The following is a 7,500-nucleotide window of genomic DNA, read 5'->3' as shown; positions in this document are numbered from 1 at the left end:
CTTCTTCTTCTTCTTCTTCTTCTTCTTCTTCTTCTTCTTCTTCTTCTTCTTCTTCTTCTTCTTCTTCTTCTTCTTCTCCTTCTCCTCCTCCTCCTTTTTCTTCTTTTTCTTCTTTTTTCTTCTTCTTCTTCTTCTTCTTCTTCTCCTCCTCCTTCTTCTTCTTCTTCCTCTTCTTGTCCCTCAAAAATCATGGCCCACCACCACCTCCTCATCCTCATCCTCATCCTCCTCCCCCGCCTCCAATCCCCTTCCTGGAACTTCCTTTTTCTGCTGCTCTTCCTCCTCCTCCTCTTCCTCTACATGTTCCTCATCTCTTATCTCGTTCTCCTCATCGTTCAACTCTTTCACTCTCTCTCTCTCTCTCTCTCTCTCTCTCTCTCTCTCTCTCTCTCTCTCTCTCTCTCTCTCTCTCTCTCTCTCTCTCTCTCTCCCCTTTGACCTCCCCGACCCCTGTCCTTCTTCCCTTCATCTTCTACCTCCATCCACCCCTCCACCCGCCCTCCTTCATATCTTCCTTCCTTCTCTCCTCCCTTCCTCTTTTCTTCTCTTTTTCTCTCCTTCCCTCCCTTCCTCCTTTCTCCTCTTTTTCTCTCCTTCCCTCCCTTTCTCCTTTCTCCTCTTTTTCTCTCCTTTCCTCCCTTCCTCCTTTCTTCTCTTTTTCTCTCCTTCCTTCTCTTCCTCTCTTCTGCCCTCCTCCTCCTCCTCCTCCTCCTCCTCCTCCTCCTCCTCCTCCTCCTCCTCCCCAGAGACGCGCATGCTCCGTTTTCCGACATCGTTTTGCGTCGTTTTCCGTCGGATATTTTCTCATCGGATCTATTTGTTTGTTTTTTTTCCTTCGCCGCATCTGCTGCTTAGACGAGAAATGATTCCGTCGTCACTTTTTGGAGTTCTCTACCAAATGCTCTCTCTCTCTCTCTCTCTCTCTCTCTCTCTCTCTCTCTCTCTCTCTCTCTCACTCTCTCTCTCTCTGTCTCTCTGACTTTCTCTCTCTCTCCTTGCCTACAGTATAAGACATGCATTGGCTATTGCCTGATAAATTCATTCAATTTTGGGGGTTCAAACCCAGCACGGACATAAACCTTCTGAATCAGGTAACCCCCACCCCCCACTCTTTCCTGAGGCGAATAAAATCGTCTGGCGGCAACCAGAAATAGATATCTATTATCACTGTTTACGAGGAGGACGGGAGGAGGGGATGGGGGGGAGGGAGAAGGGATGGGAGGGGGGAAGGGGGGGAGAAGGGGAGGGGATGGGGAGGAAGAGGAGGAGGGGGAGGAATGGGGGAAGGAGAGGGGAGAGGAGGCAAGGGGAAGGAGAGGGGAGGGGATGGAGATGGGGAGGGGATGGGGAGGGGAAGGGAAGGGGGACAGGATGGGGAAGGAGAGGGGGCGGGGAGTGGGTGGGGAAGAAGAGGGGGAGGGGAGGGAAGGGGGAGGGGAGGGAGAAGGGGAGGGGATGGAGAGGGAGAGGAGGAAGGGGAAAGGATGGGGAAGGATAGGAAGAAAGGGGAAGGGAAGGAAGGGAGACGGAAAGATGAGGGGGAGAGTGGAGGGGAAGGAGAGGGGGAGAGGAGGGGATGGGAAGGGAGAGGAGGAAGAGGAGAGGATGGGGAAGGAGAGAGAAAAAGGCCAAGGGGAGGAAGGGAGAGGGGAGAGGATGAGGGGGAGAGGGGAGAGGAAGGAGAAGAGGAGGGGGAAGGTGATGGAGAGGTTGAGGGGGAGGGGAGAAAGGGGGAAAGAGGGGGAAAAGTTTTTGCCCTTCCATATATTGTCTTCACGTCTAGAAGGACATCTCTCGTAGCTGTCGCAGCTTCTAGAAGAGGAGAACATTGGGACCAATCTCCTCGCCACACAACAATAACATTATAAAAAAAAAATGGGTCTGGAAGTGACCTTGAACTAGGTTGAACTTTTTCGTCTTCGTCTTCTTCGTCTTGATCTTCGTCTTCGTCTTCGTCTTCGTCTTCGTTTTCATCTTCGTCTTTGTCTTCGTCTTCATCTTCCTTATTCACTCTATCATCCATAACCTCATCCTCATCATCACTTTCTTCATCATCTAGCTCTTCCTCCTCTTCTTACTCGTCCATCACTTCCTCTCATCCACATCTTCCTCATCCTCACCCTCCGCCTCCTCCTCTTCTTCCCCCTCCTCCTCCTTCTCTTCCCCCTCCTCCTCTTTTTCTTCTTTTCCTCCTCCATCTCGTCCTTTTCCTTCTCATTCTGTTAATCTATCTTTTACTCCTCCGTCAATTCCTCTCCCCCTCCTCCCTCTTCTTCCTCTTCCTCTTCCTCCTCCTCCTCCTCCTGTTCTTCCTCCCTCTTCTTCCTCTTTCCGACAGCCCGTATGAATGACTCAAAATTTTGATATTCATATCTATTTTGCTATTTCTTGCCAGGTCCTCGAGGGAGCCGAGATGCCTTGCCACGCAATTTTGGACGTGCCGAGGGCTTTCCAGTCTTCCACCATTACACCTCTGGAATGTCCTGGAAGCTCCTGGATCTCGCCTTCATGGCAGACTTCTTCCCCCCTCTCCCCCTTCCTCCCCCCATTCTTCTCTATCCATGTCTGCCTTCCCCTCCTCCTCCTTCTTCTTCTTCTTCAGAATCCTCCACATGTTCTACCTTTTTTTTTTGGGGGGGGGGAGTGGGGGGTGTCTTCATATCGTATGTCATCTGGGCACAGAATCTGTATATGTTTATCTAAACACACGTACACAAAAGCACACAAAGAACCTAAATACACACACACACACACACGCACGCCCACACACACACACAAGTATACACCCACACAAACATATAGTGAAAAGACTTCTTTATGTTCTTCATCAACCTGTGTGTGTGTGTGTGTGTGTGTGTGTGTGTGTGTGTGTGTGTGTGTGTGTGTGTGTGTGTGTGTGTGTGTGTGTGTGTGTGTGTGTGTGTGTGTACATTTGGCACAGCCTCCCACGGAGCTCCACATCAATGGCATGCGCGTACGCAACATACATTGATATTTACGCTCAGAACTCCTCAGAGCAGAAAGGATTCCTCTTGCCTTTATCTTCTCCGTAATAGGATACGTGAGGGGGGAGAGGGGGAGAGGGAGAGAGGGGGAGAGGGGGAGGAAGGGGGAGAGGGGGAGAAAGGGAAGAAGGGGAGAAGGGGGACGGATAAAGTAGAAAAACTCGTAGAAGTGGGAGAGAGGGATGGGGAGAGAGGGGGAAAGGAGGAGAGAGGGGGAGAGGGGGACCTCAGCCGACCGCAGACGAAGGAAAGGAAGGAGGGATTGACAGGCGGACAAATATGGCGGCCAAAGACTCTAATACTCCTTCAAGTTTTGTGATACCGGAGGTTTCGGGGGGAGGGGGAGAGTGGAAGAGGGCGAGGGGGGAGGGGTGGATCCCCGCGCAATATCCCGCCCTCCTCTGAATCTCTCTCTCTCTCTCTCTCTCTCTCTCTCTCTCTCTCTCTCTCTCTCTCTCTCTCTCTCTCTCTCTCTCTCTCTCTCCTCAATCTCCCTCTCTTCTCCATCTCTTCTCTCTTTTTCCCCTCTCTCTCTCTTCTCTCTCTCCTCTCTCCCCTCTCTCTTCTCCTCTCTCCTCTCTTCTCTCTCTTCTCCTTCTCTCTCTCTCTCTCTCTCCTCTCCTCTCTTTTTTCTCTCTCCCTCTTTCTCTTCTCCCCTCTCTCTTCTCTCTCCTGTCCCCCTCTCTCTTCCTCTCTTCTCTCCTCTCTCTCTCTCTCCTCACCTCTCCTCTCCCTCTCTCTCTCCTCTTCTCCGACTCTTCTTTCTCTCTCTCTTTCACTCCTTTCTCATTGTGTTTCTTCTATCTTTCTTCTCTCTCTCCTTCCCTCCTCTCCTCCTCTCTCTCTCTCTCTCTCTTTCTTCTTTCCTCTCTCTCTCTTCTCTTCTTTCCTCTCTCTCTACTCTACCTCTTCTCTCTCTCTCTCTCTTCTCTCTCTCTCTCTCTCTCTCTCCTCTCTTTCTCTCTTCCTCTCTCTCCATCTCTTTCTCTCCTCTCTCTCTCGCCTCTCTCTCTCACTCCCCTCTCTCTCATCTCTTCTCTCACTCCTCTCTCCCCTCTCTTCTCTCTCTCTCCTCTCCTTACTCTCTCCTCCTTCTCTCCCTCCTCTCTCCTCACTCTCTCTCATCTCTGCTCTCCTGCGCATCCTCCTCTCTCTCTCTCCTCCTCTCGGTCTCACTCCCCTCTCGTCTATCTCACTCCCTCTCTCTCTCCTCCGTCTCAAAATCTCATCATCCCCTCCTCTCTCTCGCTCTCCTGTCCCCTCCCTCTTTCTCAATCTCTTTCCCTCTCTCTCTCTCTCTCATCTCAACTCGTCCCTTCTCTTCTCCTCATCTCTCCTCCATCCCTCCCCCCACCCTCTCTCCTCATCAACATCTCTCCTCTCTCCTCCTCCCCTCTCTCTCCTCCCCTCTCCCGTCTCCCCAACTCCCATCTCCCATCAGTCTCTCGTCTCTCTCACTCAATTCTCTCCCTAATCCATCCAGCCCCCTCTCTCTCTCGCCCCTCTCTCATCTCCATATCTCTTACTCTCTCCTCTCTCTCTCCGACCCTGCTCCTCTCCGTGCTCCGCTCTCTCCTCTCACTCTCCTCTTCTCTCTCTCCTCTCTCTCCCTCTCTCTCTCTTTTTTTCCTTTCCCCTCTCCTCTCATCTCTCACCTCCTCTCTCCTCTCATTCCCCCCACCTCCCAAATCCCATCACCTCGTCTCTCCTCAACTCACTCATCTTTCTCTTTCTCATTGTGGGGTTTCTCCTCTATCTTTCTTACTCTCTTCGCTCACTCTGCTCTCACCTCTCTCTCTCCCTCTCCTCCTCAATCTCATACCTCTCTCCTCATCTCACCATCATTCCTTCTCTCTCTCCTCAGCCCTCCCTCCTCCCTCCTCTCTCCGCTCATCTCGCTCTCTCTCCTATCCCCACCCTCTTTCTCTATCTCTTCAATCTCTTTCCCTCTCCATACTCGCTCTCTCTCTCTCTCTCTCTCTCTCTCTCTCTCTCTTTCTCATTGTGTTTCTCTATCTTTCTTCTCTCTCTCTCTCCTTCCCTCCCTCTTTCTCTATCTCTTTCTATCTCTCTCTCTCTCTCTCTCTCTCTCTCTCTCTCTCTCTTTCTCAATCTACACACCCCAGTCTCTCAATCCTCGTCTCTCGCTCTCGTCACTCCTCTCTCCCTCCTCACGGCCCTCTCTCTCTCATCATCTCCCACACCTCTCCTCGCCCTCTCCCTCACTCATTTCTCAACTCCTCTCCGCGTTCTCTCTCCATCTCACTCGTCCTCTCTCTTCTCTCCCTCTCTCTCCCTCATCCATCTCCCTCATCCTCTCTTCTGTCTCTGTCTCTCTCCGCTCTTTCTCCTCTTTTTCATTCCATCTCTCTCTCTCTCTATCTCTCCTCTACTCTCTTCTCTCTCTCCTCACTTCCTCTCATCTCCTCATCATCCTCTCGTCTCCCCCTCAATCCGTCTCCATCAGTCTCCTCTCGCTCCCGACATCTCCTCACTTCTCTCTTCCCCCTCTCTCCTCCTCAACTCCTCTTCTTCGTCCTCTCTCATCCTCCTACTCCACTCACTCCGTCCCCCAGCCTCTCTCTCCTCTCTCTCTCTCTCTCTCTCTCTCTCTCTCTCTCTCTCTCTCACCCTTCGCTCACATCTCGCTACTCTTTCCACTGAAAATAGAAATATAATGATGTTAATAATTCAACCAACCAATCACTTTCAATCATTCAATCAATCAGTTAAGTAGACGGGTCATTAACTGCAGAAGAATAAATCATATATTTGTTCCTATTCATTTCATTGTCCAGTCCCATACATATTTAGATAAATTCTTACTTCCCCCCTCCCCCCTCCCCCTAGCCCTTCCCATCTCCTCCCTCCCCCTCCTCCCACCTATTGGTGCGCGCACCTGTGAGGTGTTTTCGAGTTTCTGTAACACATGCAAAAAAAAAAAAAAAAAAAAAAAAAAGTAGAAAGAAAACGAAAAAAGCAAAGGAAGATAGAAAAGACCCGGAGGAATCGTAGAAAACGGAGAAAAAAAGACGACAGAAGAAGCACAAAAAAAAATAATAATAATAATAATAAGAATGTCGACAGAGTCTGCAAGAAAGGAAGCCCGTTCCTGAGACTCTTCGAAAATCCAAAACTGTGGCAAGAAAGGAAGAGTCTACTTCAAGAGTAAGAGACCTTGAGACCATGCAGTACCCAAAAAGGAAAACGGAGACGCCACCGAGAAGGAAAAACGGAAAGAGGTAGGGAAGAGAGAAGGGAAAGAGGGAGTATAGATGGGAGGGAGAGTAGGTCTGGGGAGGAATCTAGGGAGTGAAATAAGGATGGGGGAAGGAGTTTTATGGAGTGGTGGAGGGAGGAGTGATGGAGGGAAGGGGGGGGAACTGCCTAGTGTAGGCCTTATGGTCTTTTGCAGTCCTCCTTTATTTCTTAAGCTTCTTATGTTCTTAAGTAGGGAAATGAATGAATGAAGGTACAAAGGGAGGAATAGAAAAAATGGAGAGAGGGAAAGAGAGAGAGAGAGAGAGAGAGAGAGAGAGAGAGAGAGAGAGAGAGAGAGAGAGAGAGAGAGAGAGAGAGAGAGAGCGAGAGTGAGATAGAGAGAGAGAGAGAGGAGAGAGAGAGAGAGAGAGAGAGAGAGAGAGAGAGAGAGAGAGAGAGAGAGAGAGAGAGGAAGGGGTAAGGAGGGCCAAAAAGGAGGGATGGGGCGAGTGAAAAAGGCGAAGAACTCGAACAATAGAAAATGAAAACTTGGCTCTAAAGACTTCGAAAATGAAAACATGACACCCTGCCAAGGAGGTGGGGGGATTTGAAATGAGCAATGAGGGAGAGGGGGAGTAGAGGGAGAGAAGAGGGGGGGAATAGAAGGAGAGGAGAGGGGGAGGGGTAGGGGGAGAGGAGAGGGGGAGAAGAGAAGGGGAGAGGAGAGAGGGAGGGGGAAGAGTGGATAGAGGGGGAAGGGAGGGCGGGTAGGTGAAGGGGGAGTAGGGGTGGGGAGAGGGGGGAATAGGGGAAAGGGGAGAGAGAAGAGGTGAGGGGGAAGAGTGGGGAGAGGGAGAAAGGGGGAAGGGAGAGGAAGGGGAATGGATAGTGGGAAAGGGGGAGAATACGCGGGGCCCGCGTGCCTGGGCGTCTCTTTGCTGATGAGTCTGTCGTCCTGCGGCCTGCGTCTCGCTGGCCACGCGCCCCTGCTCCCCGTCTTGCTCTTCCCCGTAATTGTCTTTTTCCCTCCTCCGTGCGTGTCCGCGGGCGCGCCGTTGCCCTCGATGCACTACGGGTGCCCCGCGCTTTCCGCTCCGTTCCCGCGTTCCTACTTTCCTTTTCGCGCTGTCCCTAAGTGTCCGGCCGTGCCTCTCTCGTCGCGGCGCGTTTTCCTCTTTTTTCCAATACCCATACAAAAACGAAAAAACTTCTACTCTGTTTCCTCCTGCGTTCTGCGGCCTCTCTCCCGTTTCTTTTCTTTACAACAGAGTGTGTTTACCGTTTTCGTCAAGGC

This window comes from Oratosquilla oratoria, chromosome 6 (genome assembly GCF_046742065.1).
Source record: "Oratosquilla oratoria isolate Oo_2021 chromosome 6, ASM4674206v1, whole genome shotgun sequence".
Classification (NCBI taxonomy): domain Eukaryota; kingdom Metazoa; phylum Arthropoda; class Malacostraca; order Stomatopoda; family Squillidae; genus Oratosquilla; species Oratosquilla oratoria.
The sequence above is the reverse complement of the archived record's forward strand: the minus strand, read 5'-3'. Positions refer to the sequence as shown.